This window comes from Arvicanthis niloticus, chromosome X, assembly GCF_011762505.2.
Source record: "Arvicanthis niloticus isolate mArvNil1 chromosome X, mArvNil1.pat.X, whole genome shotgun sequence".
NCBI lineage: Eukaryota > Metazoa > Chordata > Mammalia > Rodentia > Muridae > Arvicanthis > Arvicanthis niloticus.
The window spans coordinates 17,596,017-17,612,972 of NC_047679.1; positions in this window are offsets into that span (position 1 = coordinate 17,596,017).

The following is a 16,956-nucleotide window of genomic DNA, read 5'->3' on the forward strand; positions in this document are numbered from 1 at the left end:
ACCATGCTGCCTCATTCTTCTCTGCCTGGAATTTTAGAGACTCATCATGTTGTTTTGTGTTAAATTCATATGACACAACCTAGATTCCTCTGAGAAGAAGAAACCTCAATTGTACTGGTCTGTATGAAATCATGTTTAGAGCTCCCTTGAGCTATGATTCTTATAGTAGTGTGCAATCATCTGTGGGTGTTGCCATACTTCTGGAGGTGGTTTGAGGTGGTTCAAGAAGGCAAGCTGAAATACCAAGGGAGTGCAAAGCATTATGCAGTACTTTTTAATGGTATCCATTTGTGTTCCTGCCTCTAGATTTCTTACTTGATTCCTGACCTGTGTCCTCTTACAGATGGACAATTAAGCTACTGCCTTGCTACTATGGTATATTATTTCAGAATGAAGCCTGTGATGTTCCTAATGTGTATAAACATACAATTCAGTCACTGTCCCTTGTTGGTAAGCTTTCCAGAAGATGCCTTTCTATGGCAACTTCACTCAGCCAGGATAGTTCTGGTCACACAGAACCTATACTATTTCTGTTGCTATCTTAGAGAACTAAGATATCCCTAATACTCCCTCACTTTATGTACTAACTCCCAATACAGATGTCTCTTAACACCTTTGCCTGAACAGCTTCCCTGGATCAGTCCTGTCCACACCTTCCACACAACCTGAGGCATCTGTCCTACCTATCATTCAGCTTCTTCATCTAACTTTCTCAATAATTTCTCTAGCCTCCAGCTTACTTTGTCATCTGTGCACTGCCATTCCTGTTTCATATGGACAGGATACATACCAGGCTTGCAGAAAGAGATGTAAAGAAGTGGCTTCCCAGGTTCCTGCTCACCATATCATACTTGGATCCAATCACTGAGCTCTGCAACCAATTTTCTGGTGAGTTTGCTCCAGTAGTGAGGCTACATGTATAATACAATGGCAGGATGTCGCGAACCCCCCACGCTTGGGCACCAAACTGTTGCGCTTACTGGAGCCCGATGTTGGACGCCAAACTGTTGTAGCCCGTACTGCCCTTTCCGGTCCGAGGGTCAGGGTCTAGCGAGAGAGAGAGTGAGGATAAAGGGGAAGAGACGCGAAGAATGGAGACAAGACAGAGATTCTGATCAAGTCTCGTTTATTGAAGGGAATTCGGAGCTATTTATAGGCTTTTGCCACGTGCCTTGTAGGCGCGTGGATACCACGTGCCTTGTAGGTGTTGATATGACGTAAGCCTTACAGGCATCTATAGCGTGGACAGCACGTGCACTGCAATGCCTTGCAGGCGTGGATAGCACGTGTGCCTTACAGGCATGTATGGCGTAGATAGCACGTGGACAGCACGTGAACTGCAATGCCTTGCAGGCGTGACTACCACGTGCACCTTGCATCTGGGGGCAGTAAACAGCAACACAAAATATGTGGGATATCAGAGTGTGCTTTAGCTGTTGTAGGTTATTGAAAACCAAATCTTTCGTCAGGGTATATGGTTCCAGATGGCTGCAAAGTTGATCTAGCCGCTTTCTGCTAAAGTCGGCTCCCAACAGCAGGATGTCTACCTAAGTATATCCAGATTTCACATGGGTTTTCTTGGTAGGCAAGTCTGACTATTGCCCTCTAGTCCCTTCTCCTACTCTCTGGTCTTCCTCACATTACAGAGCACCTGAACTCGGCTTCTTGTATAACATTCCTAAATACTATACCATTGTGCTCTTGGCTTACTCACAAACCATGCTTCTCTAGGTCCATTTACTCTATTTCCAGCAGTGACACTTATTGCCTTGATTTGAGCCATCAAATCTGTTTCTAAGGATTTTATTACCCTTCTAATCTTGAATCATTTTTCAGCAGTTTAAGTACCAAGAGGACCATGCTGCCACATATGTCTGCCAGTTATGGTAGAGCCTCACCATGATTGTTTGTCTTTTGCTATCTTGATCTGTTCTAGAGTTATTTGAGAAGGAACATCTATTGATAACATTCCTCCATGAAAAGGTATGTAGAAAAGCCTATTAAAGATTCATAAAAATATGAATCTTTATCTTCAGTAAAGATTCTTATGGTAGTGTGGAGCCTTCTGTGGGTCTTGTCAAACTTTGGGAGGTGTTTCTGGGTTTTACAAGCAGACAAGCTGAGGTATCTATGGAATGCACAGCATTATGTAGTATTCCTTAGTGAAAACATCTTCAGGCCTTTAGATTTCTTTCTTAATTCCTGACCTACATTCTCTGATTAATGGTCAATGATGATCCTGCCCTTCTTAATATGGTAAGTTTGCCCAGAATTAAGTCCAACTGTGCTGTTCCTAATATGTAGAGACATAGTTCTCAGCCATTGTCTCCTGTTGGTAAGCTCTCCAGAAGCACTCCTTCTAGTAGTCTTTGTTAATCTTCCAGGATAGTTCTAGACGAAGAGATCCTGTACTTTCTCTGTTGAAATCCTGGGGAATCAAGAGACCCATTGCATCCCCACACATGAATGACTCAGTCTGGATGTAGATTTCTCTCAACATTTATGCCTGAAGAGCTTCCCTGAATCTCTTCTGTCCACACTATGAATAAAACCTGAGGCCTAGTTCTATCATTCAACTTCTCCATCAGAATTCCTTATTTGGTTATCTAGCCCAAGTTTCTTTTGCCATGTTGACATTGACATTCCTATTTCTGATCAAGAGGGAGCATACCAAGTATGCATGGTATAATATATATAGACCTTACCTTCCAGTGCCCTTTTAATCTATGATGCTTGCCTCCAACAGCCAGCTCTTCACTCATGTTCCCCCAGTAGTAAGGTCCTAAGACTGGTGTCCTCTGGAGAAATACTAGGTAATTATGTGCAGATTACACATGCAATCCTTTGTGTGTAAATGTGAATTTGCTCTTCAGTGCTATCACCTATTCCCATCATATAGCACCTGCACTGGGCCTTCCTGTTTTTCATTCTCAAATACAAGCCTAATTCTGTTGTGGGCTCAGACTGTGCTACTCTAGACTCTTTTGTTGGACTTCCAGATTTTACAAAGATTTCTTGGCTTTCAAGCTCTCAGACTGTTTGCTAAGAATCTATCAACTCTGTCCTCTTGAATCACATTTTCATCACCATCCTGCCACATTCTTCTGCCAAGTATGATAAAGCATCACCAAGATTTCTATTGTGTTACTCTAACACAATGTAGACTCATTTGAGAAGAAGGAACCTCAATTGAGATTTTTCTATGAAATGGACTCTATAAATGTCTGTTAGCCCCTTCGATGAGTAATGATAAGTATGGCAGTGTAGAGACCTCTGTGGGTGTTTCCCATCTTTGGGAGGTATTTTTCATTTGACAATATGGCAAGTGGAGCTACTTATGGATACTGTGTAATATTACATAGTGATGTCTCTTTCAGTTGACTCTAGATTTCATCCTTGTTTCTTGACCTGTGCTCTCTCTGTGAAGGTAAGTGAAATTCCTGCTCTACTTACTATGGTAAGTTTTCCTATAATGAATCCCAGCTCTGCTGATCTATATAATTGGAGGCCTACAGCTCAGCCAATGAGTCTTTTTGTTGGGATCTCCAGAACCTCTCCTTTTAGTGCCATCTTCACTATGCTTGGATAGTTCTAGTCACACAGATATGCAATATTTCTGTTGAATTCCTGGAGAACAAAGATATCCACTTATCCCCATACTCTAAGATGTAAGTCTGGGTATAATCTTTATTCATTGTTTTTCCTTTAATACTTTCTCTGCATTTCACCAGTCTACACCGTGCTCACAACACCTGGCCTTTGTCCCATCATGCAGCCTCCACATCTAAATTCCTCAGTTGGTACTCTACCTCTCAGCTACCTTTTCAATCTCTATACACCCATTCCTGTTTTTGATGCATATGGCAAAACCAGGTTTGAATGATGAGATCTACAGACCCCTCTGTATTTCAGTCCCCTCCTCAGCCTTCCCTGATTGTCTCCTGGCACCTAGTTCTCCACACAATTTCAAGGTGAGTTCCCTCAGTAGTGAGATCAGAATTGGAGTCTAGATTAGAGGTTGCTTAACTAAGTATTTGCAGATTACACATGCCTGTCCATTGTGCACAAGACTCAACCTTGTCCTTCAGTGCCATCTCCTACTCCTAGACCTCCAGCAGACTACACAGATCCTGTACTAGGCTTCCCTCATTAGTATTTCAAATACAACCCCAATTTTGCTGGTTGTAAACTTGCATACCATGCTTCTTTGGACACATTATCTGGACTTCCAGTTCTGAAACAAATTAACTGGCTTTGAGCCTCTCAGATATTCAAGATTCTCTTAAATCTTACATCATTTAAAAAATCAGATTCAGTATTATGTGGATCTTTTTGCCACATTCTTCCATCAGTTGTGATAGAGTGTCACTATGGTAGTTATGTTGTGTAAATGTGACAAAATCTAGAGCTCTAAGAAGAAGCAGCCTCAAATGAGAAAACTTTTTTATGAAGTGGTCTGTAGAAAGCCTGTTGGCCCTCTGTAGGTGTTGCAAAGTTTTCAGAAGTGTTTCAGGTTTGTAAAAGAGGGCAAGCTGAGGAATGTATGGAATGCAGAGCATTATTTAGTAGTCCTTAGAGGTATCTGCTTCAATTCTCACCTCTAGGATTTATCCTTAATTACTGACCCATGTTCTCTGAATGATGGACACTGAAGCTTCCTGCTTGCTATGGTAAGTTACCTAAAAGTCAGCCCCACTGTGTTGTTGTCAATATGTGGAGATTTACACCTCTGTCATTGTCCCTAGTTGGTGAACTCTCCAGAAAATCCCCTTCCAGTGCCATTGTCACTGTGCCAGGATAGTTCATGTCAAACAGATACTATACTATATGTGTTGTTATATTCTATACCCACATACTAAGTGATGCAGATTTCACTCAACACATCTCCCTGAATAGATTCCCAGAATTTCTCCTGTTCACACCATGCACAATAACTCAGGACTATTCCTATTATATATTTTCTTAGGTCCACTTGTTCTCTAGTCCCCTGTTTCTTTTGCAAACTCTACACTCCCAATCCTGTTTCTGATGAACAGGGCACATATCTGGTATTAATGATAATTATGTATCTGATATGTATCTGGTATATACATGTTTACCATCACAATCAAAGCTACTTCTTAGCTTTAATCCAGGTAACTGACCCTATGCCCAATTTGAAGTTTTGTTCCCCCAGTAGTGAGTTCACAATTGTACCATTCATGAGAAGAGGTGTTGGTATATATGTGTAGATTATAAATATGTTTCCTACATTGGCAAGTCTAAAACTTGCCCTCCAATGCTACCTCCTATTTCAAGGCCTACAGCAGGTCACATAGCACCAACACTGGTCTACCATGTTTAGTACTTTCATATATAAATCCATTTCTGCTGTGTTAATCCTTTCAGACCACGCTTTTCTAGACACATTTGCTGAACTTTCAGCTTTGACAGAGATTACTTAGGTTTAAGGATCTCAGACTAATTGTCAGGGTACTACTAACACTGTGATCTTATATCATTGTTTCATCTGACCATGTGGACCATGCTGTCATATTCTTTTGCCAGGTGTGGTAGAGCCTCATTATGATGGTTTGTGTTGTGTTACCTTTATACAATCTAGAGTCATCTGAGAAGATGGTACCCTAATTGAGAACATTCCTCCATAAAATTGTAGAAAAACATTTTAAAGCACCCTTTTAAAGGGATTTTTAAAGAAGTATGGATTCTTCTATAGTTGTTGCTAAACTTTAGGAAGTGTTTTTGGGTTTTACAAGAAGGCATTCCATAGTACCTATGGATTGTAATTAACTATGGATTGTAAATAACTGTGCAGTATTTCTTAGTGGTATCTATTTCAGTTCTTATCTCTAGGATTCTTCCTTGACTACTGACCTCTGTTTTCTTACTGATGGACAGTGTAGCTCCTGCACTGCCTTCTATAGTAAGTTTTCCCAGAATTATGACTGACAGTGGTGTTCTCAATATGCGGCAACCCACAGCTTACCCATTTTATCTTGATAGTGAGCTCTCCTAAAGCTCTCCTTCCATGTCCCAGGATAGTTCTTGTCACACAGATATTGCAGTACTTGTCTTGAATTTCTAGAGACTGAAGTAACCTATTCCACTACCCATAATAATGCCTAAACATGCTTGCAGATTTCTTCCAAAACTATTCTTTGCCTGAATTCCTTCCCCGAACATCTCCTGTCCATACCATGCATACAACCACAGGCCTAGGTCCTATCCTGTAAATTCTGCATCTAACATTCTCAATTTGTCTGCTAAGCACCAGATGTGTATGTGATTTCTGTAAGGTCATAATTGTAAGGTCACATAGTTGGTTTCCAGACAGATCTGCACACCTTTCCTTTCCAGTTTCTTGTTCATTATCCCATGATTATCTTCAGGTAAAATTCTCTGTTCACAACTTCCTGGTAAGTTTTTCCAGTAGTACATTCTCAAGTACAGTATCAATGGCAGGAGACCTATCTAAGTATGCCCAGATTTCTCAGTGACTTCCATTTTTGGCAAGTCTGAACCCTGCCCTCCAGTTCCTTCTCCTATTACCATGCCTCTCCCAGGTCACAGAGCATCTGGACTGAGCTTCCCTGTTTATTATCCCCAAATACAACCAAATTTTATTCTGTACAATCTCCTAGACCTTGCTGCTCTTGACCCTTTTGCTTGTCTTCCAGTTCTGACCTAGATTGCCTAGCTTTGAACCTCTCAGACTGTTTCTCAGAATTCTTTTAACCCTGAAATCTTGCATCATTTTTTAAATCAAAATCAGTACCATATGGAACTTGCTGCCACATTCTTTTGCTGGAATGTTAGAGCCTCACCATGATGGTTTGTGTTATACTAATTCAACATAATGTAGATTCATCTGAGAAGAAGGAACCTCAATTGAGAGCATGCCTCCATAAAATGGTGTGTAGAAAAGCCTGTTCAGAGCTTTCTTGAGCTATGACTCTTATGGTAATGTGCAGTCACCTATGGGTGTTGCCATACATCAGAGGTTGTTTGGGCTTGTTCAAGAAGTCAAAATAAAATACCAGTGGTGTGCCAAGCATTATGTAGCACTCCTTAATGTTATCCAATTCTATTCCTGCCTTTAGATTCCTTTCTTGATTGCTGACCTATATTCTCTCACACTCAAGCTACTGAAAAGCTTCCTAAATCGACAGTCAAGCTACTCTACTGCTGCTATGGTATGCTATTACAGAACTAAGCCTAACTGTGACACTCTCAATGTGTGTAGACATAAAATTCAGTCATTGTCCCTTGTTTGTGAGCTCTTCAGGAGATGCCTTTATATGGCTTCTTCACTGTTCCAGGATAGTTCTGATCACGAAGATCCTGAACTATTTCTGTTGCTACCCTGGGGAAATAAGATATCCCTTACACTACCATACTCTAAGTACTAACTCCCTATCCAGATGTCTCTTAACATCTTTCCCTGAAGAGCTTCCCTGGATCAGTCTTGTCCACACCTTCCACACAACCTGAGGCATCTGTTCTACCTCTTATGCAACTTCCTCATCTAAATTTCTCAATTATTTCTCTAGCCTCCAGCTTACTTTGTCATGTGTACACTGCCATTCCTGTTTCTTATGGACAAGTCACATCCCAGGCTTGCAGAAAGTTATCTCCAGAAGTGGTTTCCCAGTTTCCTGCTCACCATACCATGCTTGGCTCCAAGGACTCAGTCTTGCTCCCAATTTTCTGGAGAGATAGCTCCAGTAGTGAGTCCACAAGTATAATTGCTATGGTGGAGGTCTACCTAAGTATGTTCAGATTTCACAAAGTTTTCCTTGGTGGGCAAGACTGAACCTTGTCCTCCAGTCTCTGTCCTATTATCAGGCCTTCCTTAGGTTCCTCACAGCCTTCACTGGGCTTGGTGTTTAGTATTCCCAAATACTAACCCATTGTGTTCTGTGATTACTCCCAGACCATGATTTTCTAGGCCTGCTTAGTGTATTTCTGGCACTGACACAGATTGCCAGGCTTTGATCCCTCAACACTGTTTCTAAGGATTCTAGTAACTATTTAATCTTGCATCATTTTTTGGCAGAGTCAGTGCTATGAGGAGAATGCTGCTGCATACTTCTACCAGATGTGGTAAAGCCTCACCATGATGGTTTGTGCTGTGTTATCTTGATACTTTCTCTAGTCATCTGAGAGGATGTAACCTTGATTGAGCCTATTTCTCCATGAAATGGTTTGTGGAAGATTCCTTTAAGAGCTTTCTTGACTAATGACTCTTAAGATATTGTGGATGCCTATATGGATGTTGCTAAGCTTTGAGTTACTCTGGTTGTACCAGATGAGAGCATAGATCTCAGTGTACTATAATATATTATGTAGTATTCTTCAATGGAATCTCCTCTAATTCTTGCACCTAGGTTTTCTCCTTGATTCCTGACTTGTGTTCCCTCAATGATGGAAAATGAAACTCTTGCCCTACTTAATATATATATATATATGGTAAGTTTTCCCAAAATTATGCCCAACTGTGCTGTTCCATACATGGGGAGTCAATCAGACCAGCCATTGTTTCTTATTGGTAAGCTTTCCAGAAGCTCCATTTCCAGCGACATCATGACTGTGCCAGGATTCTTCTGGTCAGATATATCCTGCCTACATTTATTGAATCCCTGGAGAACCAAGACACCCTTTCCACTTCACACACTCACACTTAACTGTGGATGCAGATTCCTCTCAACATCTTTGTCTAAATGACTTCAGTGAATCTCTCTTTTCCTTACCATGTATACAATACCATGCCTAGGTCTTATCTTTCAGCTTCTTCATTTAAAGTCCTCAATTGTTTTTTCTAGGCCCTAGCTTCCTTTGTCATCTCTACACTCTCAGTTCTGTTTGTGATGGACACAGTACTCATAAGTTATATATGATAAGACTTAACAATCTTTTTCCTTCATATGCTACTTTGTTTATGAATTTTCTTTCTCTAACATTAAAAATTTATACACAATAGAAAAAATATAAAAACCTTCACACATTAATTAAATGGCTTATATACAATATTGTCAAAAATAGTCTAACAAAACAAATTTAAATTTCTATCAATATGCAATAACTAAACTTAACCTTTTAATTTGTTAATATACAATAATTCAACAAAAACTTTAAATTTTTATTAATGTACAGAAATCCAAACAAACTAATTTTATGTTTTGAACACATAAATAATCAAAATAAGGTTAAAAATTTAAATATACAATAATTTTTTAAAAACCTTAAATTGTTATTAATATACAAGAATTCAAACAAAATGAATTTAAATTTCTATTGACATATAATAGTGATTAAAACCCATAAATTTTATTAATATGCAACAAAATGTAACAAGTTTAAATTTATATCAATATACAATAATTAAAAGCCATTAAAGTACTATTACTATTAATATATTATAATTCAAACAAAATGACTTTAAATTTATAACAATAAGCAAACAAAAATATAAAATTTCTATTATTATAATACTTAAAAAACCCTTAACTCTCTGATAACATACAATAATTCAAACAAAATGACTTTAAATATTTATTAATATACAATATTAAAATAAAGCTGTGAATTTCCATTAACACATAATAAAACAAAAGAACTTTAAGTTTCTGGCAGTATACAATAATTCACAAAACACTCAATTTATATTAATATAATACAAATCAAACAAAATGACTTTAAATTTCTATCAATATACAATAATTAAACCAAACATAGAGTTCCTATTAATTTTTGATGCTTAAACCAAAACATTAAATCGTTATTAATATATAATAATTCAATAAAAATGACTTTAAATTTCTATAAATATACACTAATTCAAACAAAATAACTTTAAATTTCTATTACTATGCAATACTAAACAAAAGCTGTAGATTTCTATTAATATGCAATAAAACAAGACAACTTTAAATTTCTGGCAATATACAATAAATAAACACTTAACTTTTATTAATATACTATAATTTAAACAAAACAACTTTAAATTTCTATCAATATACAATAATTAAACAAATCATAAAATTTCTATAAATATGCAATACTTAAACATAAACTTCAAATTTCTATTAATACACAATAATTCAAATCAAATAACTTTATTAATATCTATTAATAATTAAGCAAAAATTGTAAACTTCTATTAATATGTAATAAAACAAAACAATTTAAAATTTTTGGCCCTGGCCCGGATACCTGTGGCTGGAGCAGTCTCCCAGACGATCTTCTCCCCTCTGGAAACTGAGTCTGGAGGCACCCTAGGGAGGTCATGGACCACAGAGCTGCAGAGGTACCCAAGAGAGGTCAAGGACCACAGAGCTACAGACATCCTAGAGAGGATATGGCCCACAGAGCTGCAAAGCAGGGGCCACCATATTCTGAAGCATCCTAGAGGAGCAACTGCATTCAGAGCAGCAAACACCTAGTTCATCCACTACCATGGAGACACCATATCCTGAAATACCCTAGAGGAGCCACTGTACCCAGAGCAGCTGGAGCTCTGGATCATAGAGTCATCTGGACCCTGAGGAGTTCCAGATAACTGGAAAGGCAGACTCCAGTCAGAACCAGTGAGTGCAAGTAGCACTACAGCTAACCAAATGGCAAAAGGCAATCAGAAGAATGTAAACAACAGAAACCAAAGTTACTTGGCATCACCAGAACCCAGTTCCCCCACCATAGCAAGTCCTGAACACCACATCACACCAAAAAAGCAGGACTCAGAATTAAAAGCACTTCTCATGTTGATGATGAATGACTTTAAAAAGGACATAAACAACACTCTCAAAGAATTTGAGGAGAACACAGGTAAACAGGTAGAAGCCCTTAAAGAAATGCAAGAAAACACAACCAAACAGGTGAAGGAATTACACAAAACCGCCAGGATCTAAAAATTGAAGTAGAAACAATAAAGAAATTTCAAAGGGAGACTACACTGGAGATAGAAACCCTAGGAAAAATATCAGGAGTCATAGATGCAAACAACACCAACGGAATACAAGAGATAGAAGAGAGAATCTCATGTGCAGAAGATACCATGGAAAACATAGACACAATGGTCAAAGAAAATGTGAAATGTAAAAAGCTCTTAACACAAAACATCCAGGAAATCCAGGACACAATGAGAAGACCAAACCTAAGGATAATAGGTATAGATGAGGGTGAAGACTCCCAAGTTAAAGGGCCAGTAAATATCTTCAACAAAATTATAGAGGAAAACTTTCCTAACCTAAAGAAAGAGATGTTCTTAAATATACAAGAAGCCTACAGAACCCCAAATAGACTAGACCAAAAAAGAAAGCCCTCTCATCACAAAATAATCAAAACATTAAATATACAAAACAAAGAGAAGATACTAAAAGCAGTAAGGGAAAAAACAAAGTAACATTTAAAGGCAGACCTATAAGAATTACACCAGATTTCTCACCAGAGAGTAAAAAAGCCAGAAGATCCTGGACTGATATCATACAGGCCATAAGAGAACACAAATGCCAGCCCAGACTACTATACCCAGCAAAACACTCAATCAATATTGACGAAGAAACCAAAATATTTCATGACAAATCCAAATTTACACAATATCTTACCACAAATCCAGTACTTCAAAGGATAATTGGTGAAAAACTCCAACACAAGGAGGGAAACTACAACCTAGAAAAAGCAAGAAAGTAATCTTCCAACAACCCTAAAAGAAGGTAGCTATACAAACATAACTCCACTGCCAATAACAAAAATAATAGGAAACAACATTCATTTTCCTTAATATCTCTTAATATCAATGGACTCAATTCTCCAATAAAAAGACATACACTATCCGATTGAATACATAAACAGGACCGAACATTTTGCAGCATACAGTAAATGCACCTTTGTGAAAAAGACAGACAGTACCTCAGAGTAAAAGGTTGGAAAACAATCTTCCAAGAAAATGTCCCCAAGAAACAAGTGGAGTAACGATTCTAATATCAAATAAAATCGTTTTTTAACCAAAAGTAATCAAAAAAGATAAAGAAGTAGACTTCATATTCATCAAAGGAAAAATGTACCAAGAGGAACTCGCAATTCTGAACATCTATGCCCCAAATGCAAGGGCACCCACATACATAAAAGAAACTTTACTAAAGCTTGAAGCATACATTGCACCTAACAGAAAATTAGTGGGAGATTTCTTTTTTTATTAGATATTTTATTTACACTTCAGATACCATCCCCTTTCCCCATTCCTCCCCCTTAGAAAACCCCTATCCCATGCCCCCTTTTCCTTTTTGCATTTATACATTTTTTTAAATAATGTTAATCATAGGCTTTATAAGTTTGGAATTGTTCAATCAGAGGTGTAACCCACTGACCAACCTAGATATAACAACTATCTTTGACTGGTGGAGATACATGAATATCTGCCTCCCTGTCTCCCCCCTCTTTCTCTCTTTCATCACCTAGCTTCTTCTCTCTTTCTTCTTCTCCTCTTCTTACTCCTTTTCTTCCTCTCAGTACTCCTCCTACCTTAGCTCCTCCTACACATCACCCTTCCTGTTAAAATGAAACTTTTCTCTCAAAATACAATTAGAGCATAATTATGCCAATTTGTACCAGTGAGTTACAAGATAGTCCTAATACCCAGTTTATCCTTTTGTTGACTAACCAGCTCCTCTGTCATCTATCCTAACTAAAACATTTAGTTCTGAACCTGGCTTTAGGATGAATGTCAGCTGATGACCATCCACTCAAATCTTTTCTCTTAAGGTAAATAGCTATATGTTTTCAACCCTGTCAGAAATCCAGAATGACTGAGTTAACTATAATTGTGGGAAGCTCAAAGCATAGCTTCTAAAACTTAGCCAATTTATAGAGACCTCTGAACACCTGGACACTCACTCTACTTCAAAACGTTGGAGCATCTGTTCTTCTGCCTTCTGGTCCAGGATCTTCTGACAGACCTTAGTGCTGCAGAATTATTAAGGGCTGATTACTCTGTCTAGGCAGATATAATCAGTCGACTATTTTGCAAGTGTGTCCTTTTCTGGACAGTAATTTGTCTGTAGAAGGAAAGTGGCAATTCTTGCCTAGTGGCTGTCTCACCACAACTGGAGTAACTCCAAGGATGCTCAATTTCTTCTTAGAATTCAATATAGGAAGCTGTCAGGAGCAGACAGGTGTCTAATAAAAATGAACATTAATACTTAATTAATTGATGTTTGTCATGTCAATTCTAAGGATTTCTGATGTTTTGAAAACCAACTATCCATGTAAGGTAATCTGGACTGTTGCCTGTTAACTCCACTCAGCTATTTCTAAATAAAACATAGAGAACACCCTTATAATAAACTCCAAGCCATGAATTTGCTATAGTCCCTTAACTCACAGGCTGACCATCTCAAATCAGTTAAAAAAGTTAAAGAAGGACTGGGTCTAAGCTTTGTATTCCTAAATGTGGTATACTGGTACAGTGCCTATGAGAGTAACAATATTCATCTCACTCTTAAATCACTAAGAAGCTCATGACAATGAAAACCTTAAAATTTGTAATCAAAGTAAATTGATGCCATTAAAGAATTTATATCTTCATCTTGATATTAATTATACAGATTTCTACTAATAGGTTATGGCTATGCAATAAACCCTAGCTAATCCTCTCTATTCGGACAAAACCACTACTTTTCCCTAGAGAGACAGCCCAACATTTACCACCTTAGTCCCCAAGCCCAGGGAATAGGGGCGCTGACTCATCATTAGCTTCTTCAAGCTGATTATGGGCTTTGAGATATTAGAAGAGGAGTGGGGGGGGGAGAGCCAGTTGACAATCCTCTGATGCTGTGTCTTCGCTGCCTCCAGATGGAATTCCCGGACCTCAGAGGTTTGATCAGGTCTGCCCAGCTTGCTTGTTGAGTAGATACACCAAGGCTGATCATTCTGCAATATACAATTCTCAAAACAACTTTTAGTATCAAGATAATTTTTTTTTTTTAAAGAGGGCTGACATTTTATTACGAATGTTGGTTCTAACCGCTTTTCTATTTTTTCCCCTCTTTTATTGGATATAATATTTACATTTCAAATTTTATCTCCTTACCGCATTTCTCCCACCACCCAGGAACCCCGTATCCCATCCCCCCTCCTCCTGCTTCTATGAAGGTGTTTACCCACCTACCCCCAGCCCCCTCCCCACCCTCAGATTCCCCCCCCCTCAGTGCTCAGCCTTCAGGGTACCAATGACCTTGTCTCCCATCTATGCCCAACAAGGCCATCCTCCCCTACATATACAGCTGGAGTCATGTGTCCCTCCATATGTGCTCCTAGGCTGGTGGTTTAGACCCTGGGGAGCTCTGGCTGGTTGGTATTGTTGCTCTCCTCATGGGGCCACCAGCCTTTAAGGTTTCTTCAGTTTACTCTCCAACTCCTCCATTGGGAACCATTGATCAGATTAATGGATAGCTGTGAGTATCTGTCTCTGGGTATGTTGGACTCTGGGGGACCTCTAAGGAGATAGCCTTATCTGGCTGCTGTCAGCCTATCCATCCTGACATCCCTATCAGCATCTATTTTTGGTGACTGCCCATGGAATGAATACCCAGATGGAATGGTCTCCCTACAACCCCCCTTCAGATTCTGTCCCACACTTTGTGTCCATATTTGCTCCCTTGGGTATTTAGTTACTCCTTCTAAGAAAGACCTAGGCATCTTCACTTGTTCTTTCTTCTTCATGAGCTTCATGTCGTCTGGTAGTTGAATCTTTGTTGTTTCAAATTTTTGGGCTAATCTCTGCTTATCAGTGAGTAAATACCATGTGTGTTCTTTTGTGATTGGGTTACCTCACTCAGGATGATATTTTCTAGTTCCATCCATTTACCTAAGAATTTCTCTAATTCATTATTTTTAATAGCTGAGTAATCTTCCATTGTGTAAATGTACCACATTTTTTTGTATCCGTTCCTCTGTTGAAGGGCATCTGGGTTCTTTCCAGCTTCTGGCTATTATAAATAAGGCTGCTATGAACATAGTGGAACATATGTCTTTGTTATTTGTTGGGACATTTTCTGGGTATATGCCCAGGAGTGGTATAGCTGGGTCCTCAGGTAGTGCTATATCCAATTTTCTGAGGAACCGCCAGACTGATTTCCAGAGTGGTTGTACCACCTTGCAACCCCACCAACAATGCAGGAGTGTTCCTCTTTCTTCACATCCTCACCAGCATCTACTCTCAACTGAGTTTTTTATCTTAGCCATTCTGACTGGTGTCAGGTGCTATCTCAGTGTTGTCTTGATTTGAATTTCCCTGATGACTAAGGATGTTGAGCATTTCTTAAGGTGCTTCTCAGCCATTTGAGTTTCCTCATTTGAGAATTCTTTTTTTAGCTCTGTACCCCATTTTTTAATGGGGTTATTTTGTTGTTTGGCGTCTAATTTCTTGAGTTCTTTGTATATATTTGATATTAGCCCTCTATAGCATGTAGGATTGGTAATGATCTTTTCCAAATCTGTTGGTTGCCGTTTTGTCTTGTTGACAGTGTCCTTTGCCTTACAGAAGCTTTGCAATTTGATGAGGTTCCATTTGTCGATTCTTGATCTTAGAGCATAAGCCATAGGTGTTCTGTTCAGGAATTTTTCCCCTGTGCCTAGGTATTCGAGGGTCTTCCCCACCTTCTCTTCTATTAGTTTCAGTGTATGTGGCTTTATGTGAAGGTCCTTTATCCACTTGGAGTTGAGCTTTGTACAAGGGGATAAGAATGGATTAATTTGCATTCTTCTACATGTTGACCTCCAGTTGAGCCAGCACCACTTGTTGAAAATGCTGTCCTTTTTTCACTGGATGGATTTAGCTCCCTTGTCAAAGATCAAATGGCCATAGGTGTGCAGGTTAGTTTCTGGGCCTTCAATTCTATTCCATTGATCATCCTGTCTGTCTCTGTACCAATACCATGCAGTTTTTATCACTACTGCTCTGTAGTACAGTTTGAGGTCTGGAATGGTGATTCCCCTAGAGGTTCTTTTATTGTTGAGAATAGTTCTTGCTATCCTAGGTTTTTTGTTATTCCAAATGAATTTGTAAATTGGTCTTTCTATCTCTATGAAGAATTGATTTGGAATTTTGATGGGTATTGCATTGATTATGTAGATTGCTTTTGGCAGGATAGCCATTTTTACTAAGTTAATACTGCCAATCCAGGAACATGGGAGATCTTTCCATCTTCTGAGATCTTCTTCAATTTCTTTCTTCAGAGACTTGAAGTTCTTGTCATACAGATCTTTCACTTGCTTGTTTAGATTCACTCCAAGATATTTTATTTTATTTGTGGCTATTGTGAAGGGTGTCATTTCCCTAATTTCTTTCTTAGCCTGCTTATCCTTTGAATAGAGGAAGGCTACTGATTTGTTTGAGGTGATTTTATATCCAGCAACATTGCTAAAGTTGTTTATCAGGTTTAGGAGTTCTCTGGTGAAAGTTTTAGGTTCACTTAAGTATACTATCATATCATCTGCAAATAGTGAAATTTTGACTTCTTCCTTTCCTATCTGTATCCCTTTGACTTCCTTTTGTTGTCTAATTGCTCTAGCTAAGACTTCCAGTACTATATTGAATAGGTAAGGTCAGAGTGGGCAGCCTTGTCTAGTCCCTGATCTTAGTGGGATTGCTTCAAGTTTCTCTCCATTTAGTTTGATGTTGGCTACTGGCTTGCTGTATATTGCTTTTACTATGTTTAGATATGGGCCTTGAATTCCTGATCTTTCCAAGACTTTTAACATGAAGGGATGTTGAATTTTGTCAAATGCTTTCTCAGCGTCTAGTGAGATGACCATGTGGTTTTTTTCTTTGAGTTTATTTATGTAGTGGATTACATTGATGGATTTCCGAATATTGAACCATCCCTGCATTCCTGGGATAAAGCCTACTTGATCTTGATGGGTAATTATTTTGATGTGTTGTTGGATATGGTTTGCGAG